The 12,904-nt window shown below is 46.0% G+C and overlaps 1 protein-coding gene and 1 long non-coding RNA gene across 2 annotated transcripts in view; both read left to right on the top strand.

Annotated features, from left to right (window-relative positions):
* LOC146829872 (uncharacterized) overlaps positions 1 to 12,904 on the top strand; it is a 674,792-nt gene that overhangs the window by 177,666 nt on the left and 484,222 nt on the right. The window lies entirely within an intron of this gene.
* Positions 4,587 to 7,470, top strand: LOC146829873 (uncharacterized). Its single transcript, XR_014962049.1, has 3 exons — positions 4,587 to 5,502; positions 5,550 to 6,355; positions 6,841 to 7,470. It is a non-coding gene; the product is annotated as an uncharacterized LOC146829873 (long non-coding RNA).

The raw sequence follows: 12,904 nt of genomic DNA, 5'->3' as shown, positions 1-12,904 counted from the left end.
TAAGGGTCGTTTGGAATGATACACAGTGATCACTAGAATAGTGAGCACTACATATCAGGCCAACTTCTCACAGGGACAACTGGAAACTGTGGCACAACTATCTTATTGACCTCTCTAAGATCGATCACAAACCTGTAAACAGGTGGCTGAGAGGGGTCGGTACGTTTTAAAACAGGCAAAACAGGACTATTGCAAACATTGCCTCTTGTCTCTTCAATTACATCCTTTTCAATCAAGTCATAGATGATTGCTAACAATGCTTTCTCACCTTCATTAGAGATCTTGTACTGGGGAATGCGTGGCAATTTAACATTGGCTTTCAAAGTGACCACGTATGGCGGTATTTCCAAGAGACCCACATCATTAGGACCAGTGGCCCAAAGGACATCCGGAAGAGACGACAATTCAGCTGGCAGTTTATTCTTCGACAAATACATCGGAGAGATCACTTCCTTACCCAGTGTAAGTTGTACTCCCGAGGGGGAACAATATAATGTCGCATGTAATCTCTTTAACAAATCCAATCCTAACAGGTTTTCACCACAACCTGTCGTTAGGATAAGGGGTGCTTTCAGCTCACAAGGTCCAACAGAAAGGGGCATAGGACTAGAGATCGGGTTCCTATCCGGGGCGCCAGAAAAACCTACTGAAACATTCATTTCGCCAGACAAAGGCGCGCCAGGGAGTTTTGAGTGCATAATTGAACTCTTTGCAGCACCAGTATCCAACAGAAAGGGCTCTGACACATCCGCTGTAGTCACCTTAACATACGGTCCACTCTGATGCACTGGTACTGAAACAACTCCCTCTCTCTGTCTATGGCTGTCCTAGTAATCATCACCTTCCGCATTTCCATCTTCTGCATAATAGTCGTTATTATAGTACTGAGCTGTCCTACCAGTTGTATTTGCTTGCTGATCAAAACTATTCATCGTATTTTGAGGCGGAAGGGGACACGCGTTCTGGGGAACATTCCCACGCCCTCTACCTCTAGGAGCTTGCTGACCACCTCTACCTCTCGCGCCATAAGCATTATTCGTGCGCTGCAACAATATAGGACAACTATACTTAAAATGCCCTTCTTCTTTGCAATACGAACACTGATTGGGGCCCACAGGAACACGCGGTTGGGAATACCCGAACCTTTGCGAGTTAGTCTGAAACTGTTGGGGTTGTTGGTAGTTACTCTGACCTTGCTTATAGTTATTCTGATCTCCACATGGCGGGTAAGCCTGCTGTAAAAGAACCTTCGTCTTTAATTCTTTTGTTTTCTTGTCTGCTCTATCCTTCTCATCTTTATCCCTATTTTCGTAATACTGTGCAGTAGCCAGTATTTGCGCTGATGAGGAAACAGCCCAAGAACTCTCCGAATCCTTTAATTTCTTACACAACTCGGGAAGCAAATTATGCACAAATTTATCAACAAATAACTGTTGACCACCTTCCGTACTCATGTCTTGACCACTGTGGTCGATAAACGTTTCTTCAAACCTGGTGAAGAAATCAGACACTGTTTCGTCTTTCTTTTGTTTACATGCGGATAATTTATCCCAATTCACACGCATCGCCGGCATTAAAGTTTTCATATAGGTAATAATTCTACCAGGGAGTTCTGCTACTAAGGGCTCGGGTTTCGCACCACCAACTTGTCTAGTGTCTGTAGCACTGATATTAGCCCATGTGCCACCTAGTTCTGCAGCATGATCTGTATTACGAATCAGCCCCCATAAAGGCTGCGGAACGACATTCCCGATTAACATATCTATGTCAGCTAGGTTCATGACACACGATTCTGCAGTCTGTGATAACTCCTTATAATATCCTGCAGGGTTTTTACGGGGGTCGGGCAATGTCTGCTTAAGGGCTAAAACTTCTGATCGCTTCCAAGGAACATGTACCCAAACACGCTGAAAATGAGCTGACATAGCAGCGATACCTTGAGCGGCATTAGCTGCAACAGCGTTCTTCCATACTGGAGGGACTTCTCTCATAGGGTATTGTTTAACCTTCCTATCAGAGGAGTCATGTTCAAACAGTGACTGAGAAGGACCCCCGATCCTAAAAGACAATAATGTCGCAATTGCTCTCTCAACATCGGGACCCACAATCGTACCTTTTCCAAATTCGAACCGTACATGACACAGCTCCTGCGGGCTTAAATCTAAACCATTATCTTCCAATTCCTCACAGAGGAATTCACACATTTTCTCAAAGACGTATCTCTGTTTTGGTGCTTCCCATTGATGAAAAACATTTACAACAGACTCTACATCATACCTTGAAGGATAAACAATCCATCTACGTGCCATGCGGTCTAATACTTCTTTCTCTCCAGGACCAGGCAGCTGACTACGCAACTGCTTACGTTGTGAACCAGGGGTCGTACTAGATGACCCAAAGAGAGGCGATATAAAACTAGTGACCGCACTAGCTATTCGTTGTCGTGTAGAAGGAGAAGTTGAGGCAAGAACAGGGGGAAAGACAGAGGGAAGAAAAACGGGTGCAGATACAGGTACAGGGGTCGCATCCGGAAGAGCACCGAGGAAGACAGTTGATGTACTAGGTAAAGTCGCAGGAAGCGCAGAAGAGATAGGTAGCGAAACCGGCGGCCCTTGAGAGGGCTGCGCCGTAGGCATAGGAGCCGGCTGAGGAGGAGCTGGCGGCTGCGGGAAAGCTTGCGGCAAATTAACTGGAGGCTGTACATATAAAGGTTGCGGAGGCGCTGTAGCACTCTGCGCATACGGGGGTGGCGAACTCAACAAATGTGACATTAGGGGATCTTTCTCCTTTTCTTCTGACGCATCTTGCTGAAGGGGCGGCAAAACTGGGTAGCATTTATCAATCACTAGTTTACGTTGCCTGTGCAACTGCTCATTCATTTGTTTTCCTTTATTATCTTTAAACTGCAAGGCTGCTTGCATTATCGACATACCTTTCTCCCTTTTATTTTTCTTTGCCAGTTTGATTTCTTTCTGTTTAGCTTCCTTTCGCCATAGGCGGAAAGAATCAAACATCGCCGGCCGGGCTTTCTTTTTAAATAATTTTACTTCTAAGTTATCTAGGATTTCTGTGTCGAAACTACCATTTTGGGGCCATTTTAAAACACCATCCTTCCAGGTGTATCGGACCCATACTTCATTATACGTAATGGGGCCCACGCCATGCTTCACATAAAGCTCATAAGTTGGAGTTCCAATTGGAGGAACCGGACACGAATCCTCTAATCGGGAGTCCCTATTACAACTCAAACAAAACAAATTTCCAAATATACTAGAACCAGGCATCGTCGCTCACTAGTCTAGTTTCAAACTTCAATGGATTATCGAATACGATAATCTCGTGAATACACAAGTCCTTCGGCTTTGGCACTTGCAAGTTCCAAATCAAAGCGATCCCAAAGGGATACCAAACTAAGAACCAAACTAAGGACTGGGAGACGCTCCACTTATACTTAACTGAGGTATTGATGACGTCACCAGAAGACTCGTTTAATCGTTTCGCTCTACCAAATCATCAAGGGTCCAAAACAGGGCGATAGTCAGGGCAGCAGTCCTTTGTAGCCGTCGGCAAGCGGGGAACCTCGCAGCAAAGACTTTCGGACCACGCCGACATGCAGGGGTTGATGAAGTGGCGGCCTTCCTCCAGAATTTTCACACGAAGCTCCTCACGAACCTCTGGCTTGGACCGGTACCGCTGAAATCGCCCCACTTTGGGCGCCAACTGAAGTACTGGGTTTTTCAGAACCAACCCAGCGGTGCCAGGGAACACACCCGAAGACTTCGAGTTCTTCCTGTCTCAGACCACAGAAACACAGAGTCTTCTAGGTGAAGTCAACAATCGTCTTTATTGGCTGCCGACCAACCACAGGTATCCGAGAAGTACAGCACGGTGTATGTTCTCAGGAGACTGCTCCCAACCAAAAACCAGTCTTTTCTTATATACAAAATATTAAGCTCTGGGCAACACCGCCCCTATTTTACAAGTGGTCATTCACATATTTTCGCTTCAAAGAAACAGCACAGTCATGATGATAATCCCACATTTCAGCTCGGTCAGCCCACAATTATTTACCCAGAGAGGCTCAGAACCCTCATCAGATATCAGAAGACCCCAATAAAACGGGCACCTCCTCCTCGTAAAGCAAGCCATAAAGTAGGAAACGGAGTCAGGTGTGAAAGAGATTAGTCAGGGTTCGTGTGGGATGAACGACTTTATGATGTGTAGCGCCCTGATGCTAATCCCATTTGGCCGCTGTAAAAGGAACCGGCCGGACAGGACTGACCTCGGGCAGTGGAGTCAGTTTGCACAGGTCACAAAGAGGACACAGAAAGTGTGTGTGTCCTTTAGGCTTCGACATGGCCTAAAAAGGCAGCCTATGTGAGGGCAACCACAGAATGGTTACCGTTCTAAAATGGAACCCGAGGGTTCGATATGCAGTATCGTATACACGGTGAATTCATCGGTGAAACATGACGAAAACACTCATACATACCGCATTAGTCATTTGCGGTTCACTGATACCAAAATCGGCATGGTAGGACCACGCCTCCAACATGGTTCCGAAATTTACAGTACCACAGAAATAGGCAATAGAGTTACAGAAAGAACCAAGAGAGGTGCAGAACAGAAAGAAGCAAGTACGGTGCAGAACGAAGCAACAGAGTTGCCGAAAGAGGCAAGAGAAATACTGAGAGGAAACTGAGGTGCAGAAAGATGCAAGAGAAGTGCAGAAAGAGGAATAAAGGTGCTCAAAGTGGAAGAAAGGCGCTGAAAGAGAAAGAAAGGCAAATAAGGAGGAAGAAAGGCACAGAAAGAGAAAGAAAGGTGTAGAAAGAAGCAAAAGAAAAGCAGAAAGAAGCAAGAGATGTGCAGAAAGAAGCAAGAGGTGCAGAAAGATGAGAGTGAGGTACAGAGATAGGCAAGTGACATGTAGACAGAGGTAAGTGAGGTGTGGAAAAGAAGCAAGAGAGATACAGAAAGAAGCAAGAGAGGTGGAGAAAAAGGAATGTAAAATGAAGAAAGACGCACATGAGGTGTAGAAAGAGGTACAGAAAGAGGCAAGAGAGGTGCAGAAATGAGCAAGAGAGGTGAAGAAAGAGGAATGTAAAGTGCAGAAAGAAGCAAGTGAGGTACAGAAAGAAACAATAGGTACAGAAAGAGGCACAAGAGGAGAAGAAAGAGGCAAAAGAAGTTCAGAAAGAGGCAAGAATAGGTCAGAAAGAGGAAGAAAAGTGCAGAAAGAGGAAGAAAGGCACAGAAATACAAAGAAAGGTGCAGAAAGGAGCAAGAGAGGTGAAGACAGAGGCAAGTGAAGTGCAGAAAGAAGCAAGAGATGTGCAGGAAGAAGAGGGTGAGGTACAGAAATAGGCAAGAGAGGTACAGAACGAAGCAAGAGAGGTACAGAACTAAGCAAGCAAGGTGTAGAAAGAAGCAAGAGAGGTTTAAAAAGTGGCAATTGAAGTGCAGAAATAGGCAAGAGAGTTACAGAAAGAAGCAAGAGAGGTGCAGAACAGAAAGAAGCAAGTACGGTGCAGAACGAAGCAAGAGAGTTGCCGAAAGAGGCAAGAGAGGTACTGAGAGGAAACTGAGGTGCAGAAAGATGCAAGAGAAGTGCAGAAAGAGGAAGAAAGGTGCTGATAGTAGAAGAAAGGTGCTGAAAGAGAAAGAAAGGCAAATTAAGAGGAAGAAAGGCACAGAAAGAGAAAGAAAGGTGTAGAAAGAAGCAAAAGAAAAGCAGACAGAAGCAAGAGATGTGCAGAAAGAAGCAAGAGGTGCAGAAAGATGAGTGTGAGGCGCAGACATAGGCAAGTGGCGTGCAGAAAGAGGCAACTGAGGTGCAGAAAGAGGCAAGAGGTACAGAAAGGAGCAAGAGAGGTGCAGAATCAAAAGAAGCAAGTGAAGTACAGAAAGAAACAAGAGGTACAGAAAGAGGTAAGGGAGGTATAGAAAGAGGCAAGAGAGGTACAAAAAGAGGCAACTGAGATGCAGAAATAGAGACAAGAAACGTGCAGAAAGAGACGAGAGATGCAGAAAAAGGCAAGAGAGGTGCAGAAAGAGGCAAGAGAAGATCAGAAAGAGGAAGGAAGGCAAATAAAGAGGAAGAAAGGCAAAGGAAGATGCAAGAGAAGTACAGAAAAATGCACAAGAGGTGCAGAAAGAATCAAGAGAGGTGCAGATAGAGGCAAGTGAGGTGCAGAAAGGGGAAGAAATGTGCAGAAAGAGGAAGAAAGGAGCAAGAGAGGTGAAGACAGAGGCAAGTGAAGTGCAGAAAGAAGCAAGAGATGTGCAGGAAGAAGAGGGTGAGGTACAGAACTAAGCAAGAAAGATGCAGAAAGAAGCAAGAGAGGTTCAAAAAGTGGCAAGAGAAGTACAGAAAGAGGCAAGAGAGTTACAGAAATAAGCAAGAGAGGTGCAGAACAGAAAGAAGCAAGTACGGTGCAGAATGAAGCAACAGAGTTGCCGAAAGAGGCAAGAGAAATACTGAGAGGAAACTGAGGTGCAGAAAGATGCAAGAGAAGTGCAGAAAGAGGAATAAAGGTGCTCAAAGTGGAAGAAAGGCGCTGAAAGAGAAAGAAAGGCAAATAAGGAGGAAGAAAGGCACAGAAAGAGAAAGAAAGGTGTAGAAAGAAGCAAAAGAAAAGCAGAAAGAAGCAAGAGATGTGCAGAAAGAAGCAAGAGGTGCAGAAAGATGAGAGTGAGGTACAGAGATAGGCAAGTGACATGTAGACAGAGGTAAGTGAGGTGCAGAAAGGGGAAGAAATGTGCAGAAAGAGGAAGAAAGGAGCAAGAGAGGTGAAGACAGAGGCAAGTGAAGTGCAGAAAGAAGCAAGAGATGTGCAGGAAGAAGAGGGTGAGGTACAGAACTAAGCAAGAAAGATGCAGAAAGAAGCAAGAGAGGTTCAAAAAGTGGCAAGAGAAGTACAGAAAGAGGCAAGAGAGTTACAGAAATAAGCAAGAGAGGTGCAGAACAGAAAGAAGCAAGTAAGGTGCAGAACGAAGCAAGAGAGTTGCCGAAAGAGGCAAGAGAGGTACTGAGAAGAAATTGAGGTGCAGAAAGAGGCAAGAGAAGTGCAGAAAGAGGAAAAAAGGTGTTGAAAGAGGAAGAAAGGTGCTGAAAGAGAAAGAAAGAGGAAGAAAGGCACGGAAAGAGGAAGAAAGGTGCATAAAGAAGCAAAAGGAAAGCAGAAAGAAGCAAGAGATGTGCAGAAAGAAGCAAGAGGTGCGGAAAGATGAGAGTGAGGTGCAGACATAGGCAAGTGACATGCAGAAAGAGGCAAGTGAGGTGTGGGAAAGAAGCAAGAGAGATACAGAAAGAAGCAAGAGAGGTGAAGGACGAGGAATGTAAAGTGCAGAAAGACGCAAGTGAGGTGTAGAAAGAAACAAGAGGTACAGAGAGAGGCAAGAGAGGTGCAGAAATGAGCAAGAGAGAAGAAGAAAGAGGAATGTAAAGTGCAGAAAGAAGCAAGTGAGGTGCAGATAGAAATGATACCTACAGAAAGAGGCACAAGAGGAGTAGAACGAGGCAAAATAAGTTCAGAAAGAGGCAAGAGGTTCTGCTTATAAAAGCTACTGGCTGGTCTTGCCCATCATCATTCATTTGAGACCGTACCGCTCCCACACCCAGCTCAGAAGCATCTGTTTGGACAATAAACTTTTTGGTGTAGTCTGGACTACATCTGTAAAATGGGGCAGTGCACATGGCCTGTTTTAGGTATTCAAATGCCTTTCTGACAGCTAGCTGTCCACTAAACCTTTTTTGGCATTTTCTTTGAGGTAAGATCATTCAAGGGGGTCACTATAGATCCATATCCCTTTACAAACCTCCTATAGTACCCAGTCAGGCCTAAGAAGGCTCTCACCTGTGTCTGGGTGGTTGGAGCAACCCATTCCATGATGGTTTGGATTTTGCTCTGTAAAGGCTGAACCTGGCCTTCACCTACAAGGTGGCCCAGGTACAAAACCTGACCCTGCCCTATCTGGCACTTAGTGGCCTTGATAGTGAGGCCTGTGTTTTGCAGGGCCTCCAAACATTTCTGAGGTGGACCAGTTGATCCTGCCAGGAGCAACTAAAGACAGCAATATCATCTAGATAAGCTGAGCAATAAGTTTCCATCCCTGTCAGAACTTTGTTCACCAACCTCGGAAAAGTGGCAGGTGCATTTTTCAAACCAAAGGGCATCACCACAAAGTGGTAGTGCCCACCAGGGGTTGAAAATGCTGTTTTGGCCTTGGCTTCCTCAGCTAACCTGATTTGCCAGTATCCAGCTGTTAGGTCAAATGTGCTAAGAAACTTGGCTGAGGCCAAAGTATCAATCCGCTCATCTGCCCTTGGTACGGGATAGGCATCAGTCCTGGTGACTGCATTGAGGCCTCTGTAGTCTACACAACACCTAATTTATTTCTTACCACCCTGGGTATGAGGTTTGGGTACTAGGACTACTGGACTAGCCCAAGGGCTATCTGAAGGCTCAATTACACCTAACTCCAACATTTTCTGGACTTCAGTCCTGATACAGTCCCTGACATGGTCAGGTTGCCTGTAGATTTTACTCTTCACAGGCAGACTGTCTCTAGTGTCCACCTCATGGGTGCACCAGGTAGTCTGACTAGGGGTCAGGCTAAACATATGTCTAAACTGTTGCAAAACTTGTCTGCATTCAGTTTGCTGATGATCAGTGAGGCTGCTTGCCAAAGCAACACCATCTACTGACCCATCATCAGGGTTCTGTGGTAGCAGGTCAGGGAGAGGGTCACTCTCCTCCTCCTGTTCCTCATCAGTTGCCATGAACAAGCCCATGTCAGCCCTGTCAACATATAGTTTCAATCTGTTGACATGGAGCACCCTAAGGGGCTCCTGGGAGTTCCAAGATTCACCAGGTAGGTGACTTCTCCCTTTTGCTCAACAATTTTATGGGGGCCACTCCACTTGTCTTGGAGAGCGGCTGTGGCCACAGGCTCCAACACCCACACTTTCTGTCCTGGCTGGATACAGTCAGCACAGCCTTTTGGTCATACCAAGTTTTTTGTAGTTCTTGGCTGGCCTCCAGGTTTTTAGTTGCCTTCTTCATGTATTCGGCCATCCTGGAGCGGAGACCAAGTAGATAGTCCATCACATCCTGTTTGGGTGGTTTGAGAGCTAACTCCCAGCCTTCCTTCACCAAACATAATGGACCTCTTACAGGATGCCCAAACAGAAGTTCAAATGGGCTGTAACCAACCCCCTTCCGTGGAACCTCTCTGTATGCAAACAGAAGGCAGGGAAGTAAAAGGTCCCATTTTCGCCTAAGCTTTTCTGGGAGGCCTTTTATCATTCCCTTTAGAGTTTTGTTGAAACGTTCAACTAACCCATTGCATTGTGGGTGATAAGGAATAGTGAATTTATAAGTTACACCTTACTCCTTCCACATTGCTTTTTGATACCCTGACATGAAGTTGGTACCTCTGTCAGATATAACCTCCTTTGGGAAACTCACTCTGGAGAAAACTCCAATGAGGGCTCTTGCCACCACAGGGGCTGTGGTGGTCCTCAGGGGAATTGCTTCTGGGTACCTGGTGGCATGATCAACTACCACCAGGATAAACCTGTGCCCAGATGCTATTGGAGGGTCAAGGGGACCAACAATGTCAATCCCTACCCTTTCAAAGGGCACCCCCACCACAAGTAGCATGGGGGGCCTTTGTTGGGCCACCTGACTTGCCACTGGCTTGGCAAGAGACACAGGAGCGACAAAACTTCTTTGTGTCCTCTGACATATGTGGCCAATGAAAATGTGGAACAAGCCTGTCCCAGGTCTTGTTTTGGCCCAAGTATCCTGCTAAAGGGATGTCATGTGCTAGGGTCAAGAGGAACCCCTTAAACTTCTGAGATATTACCAACCTCCTGGTGGCTCCAGAGGTTGGATCTCTAGCCTCGGAATACAGGAGTCCCTCATCCCAATAAACGTTATAGGACCCACTAGCAATCCCAGCAGCCTCAGCAGCAGCATGCTATCTGAGGGGTTCAATAGAGGGACAACACTGTTGCTCCTTGCTCAGATCTTCCCTAGAAGGTCGCCCTGCCCCCAATAACTCAACCTGATCAGGCTCAAGTCCCTCTGGGGCAGTTCCTTCTTTAGGATCTGCTTCACCTCCCTCAGAGGGGATGGCACTACCTTAACCCTACTGCTCCTCTTCTTGGGTAGCATCTGGTCCATAGTTTCACGATCCAGAGCTGGTGCAGCTTTATGCATTTTGGCCTGTGACCTGGTCACAGCAAATACCTCTGCAGGTATGCCAAACATCTCAGCATGAGCCCATAACTCTACTTCAGACCAGGCTGAAGTCTCTAGATCATTGCCCAATAGACATTCGACAGGGGGGTCTGCACTGACCACTACCTTCTTGAGACCAGTCACCCCTCCCCAGGAGAATTTCACAACTGCCAGACCATGGTTGGTCCTGACATTGCTTGCATTGGTAACCTGGTACATTTCACCCAGGATGATCTGCTCAGGGTCCACAAGATCCGCTGCCACCATGGTGACACTAGCACCTGTGTCCCTGAATGCCAAAGCCTGTTTGCCATTTATTACAGGCTGCTGTTTGTATTTCCCCAGATTACTGGGGCTCACTAGCAAGGACATATACATTTCTCCATCACAAATCAGCAATGCCTGAGTGGGTACTCTGACTAGGCCAGAGACCACTTCAAAACCCAGGGTCAACCCTACTACACCCTTATTCTGATTACCACCTTCACCAGTTGCTGAACTAGGGGGAACAGTTGCCTTAGAGGCAGGAGTGCTGGTGGTTTGGTCTTTGGGCTTGTTACAATCAGAAGTCCAGTGCCCTTTCTGTTTACAGAATTTGCACCAGGGCTTCTTATGGCCTTTTCCTTTGTTGGACTGTGACTCCCCAGATTTGTGGGTCCCTTGTGAAGACTTCTGGTCTTTTGACTTATCCCCACCTTTATCGGAGCCTTTAGGATCTTGCTTCTTGGTGTCACCCCCTTGTATCTGGGTTTTCTGCCTCAACCTAGTTCTGACCCATTTGTTTGCCTTCTTTCCCAATTCTTGGGGTGAGGCCAGATCAGAGTCCACCAGGTACTGATGCAACAACTGGTTTTGGCAATTATTAAGGATCTGTTCTCTCATCATAAGATTATACAATCCCTTAAAATCAGTTACTCTACTACCAACCAGCCAACCTTCGAGAGCCTTGGTTGCACAATCTACAAAGTCAGTCCAGTCCTGATTCTGTGCTTTCTGGGTGGCTCTGAACTTCAACCTGTATTGCTCAGTTGTTAAGCCAAACCCATCTATCAATGCACTCTTCAGGACTTCATAGTCATCAGCATCCTCTTCTCTAACAGTGAGGAGCTTGTCTCTACCTTTATCAGAAAAGGAGAGCCACAAGATTGCTGCACACTGCTTTTGGGGGACCTGTTGTACTCTACAGGCCCTTTCCATAGCAGTTATCCATTTGTGGATATCATCCCCATTCTGGTAGGGAGGAACAACCTTGGACAGGTTCCTATGGTCTGGAATGTAATCTCTGACTCTAGGGATACTGTTGCTGCCACCAGGGAGTTCTAACCCCTCTTTTCTAGAATGTCTCTGGAGCTCAAAGGCTTCTTTGTCTAATGCCGACTGCTTGGCCTTAAGGGTAAATCTAGCTTCCTCATACTGCAGCAGTTTGTACATTCTTTCAGAGGAGGTCTCTCTTCTATTAAAGTATGAGTTCCTCTGCTGGACAGATTCTCTGCCAGAGTGATATGAGTGGTCAGATTCCATTGAAGGGGACCTAGGCATCTCTCCCACTCTGTCAGTTCTCTTAGGAAGAAATCTTCTGTCCTTTTCAGATCCCTGTGGATCTGGCCCTTCAACCACAGAGTCCAGGTCATCTTGATTTACATCATCTGACCCAGAGACTGTAATTGACCCATCCCCTGATTCAGACCTATTAGCTCCTAGAGCTAATCTAAGATCATCTGCTGTCAGCATATCTATCAGGTGTAGTGTTGAGGGACTCTGTCCTAGCTTCAGGTGCCTTGCAGCACACACGGCTTTCAAGTCAAAGAAAGTCATGTCCTTATACTGAAGCTGAGTGGACCCACTGGCTCCACCCTTTGAGGACATTCTAGTGTTGTGCAGTGTTGTACTACCTACAGTAGTTTGTCGCCTACTGATCCTAGCTTGAGCTGTAGCAAGGGTGTGCTATTCCTTCACACACAGCTCTAAGTTCAGAAGAACTTATTGATGCTAAGCTTGACTTTATATGTACCTTGAGTACCTTTAATGGTTTTCAGTTAGTAATTCAATTAGAGATTTTCTGGTAAAACAACGGCATGCTAGAATCCCACACGCTGCCCACCAATGTGAGAAGTTGGCCTGGTATATGCTGGTCACTAGTTAAAGTGGCCACCTTGCACCAGTTCAATTCGACTCTTATGGTAGATAGGTTTAAGTCAACCTTTTAAAGAAAGCTTTCCTAGTGGTAGCTGTGGAGAGCAGCCTTCAGGCTAAGTCTTTAGAGGAATGGAAAGCAGCTTGTTTTACCTAATAATCTCTTGAATTACCAAATGAAAGGACACCCCACAGGTATATATATAAAATATATATGTATTTATTACTAGACACACTCTACTAATCTCTTTATGAAATTAGAAGTCAGGAACATATGCACAAATCAACGTTTCACAACAAATTAAGCACTTATATGGCTGGGGCCTTAGGGGCGTAACAGACCATATACTAAAAAAGAGGTATAAGAAGAATGACTTGAGAAGGGAGAAGGCCTAGGGCCTTCAGAAGTGTTGGGGCCTCCCTAATCCACCCAAGGCAGGTAAGTAAAGGACCCACGGTAGACGCATGCAGTGTGAGAACACAGCCACGGATCCCAATAGACTTCAATGGAGTAAGTCCCG

Source organism: Triturus cristatus, chromosome 5_2, assembly GCF_964204655.1.
Source record: "Triturus cristatus chromosome 5_2, aTriCri1.1, whole genome shotgun sequence".
In the NCBI taxonomy this organism is placed as follows: Eukaryota; Metazoa; Chordata; class Amphibia; order Caudata; family Salamandridae; genus Triturus; species Triturus cristatus.
The sequence above is the reverse complement of the archived record's forward strand: the minus strand, read 5'-3'. Positions and strand labels throughout refer to the sequence as shown.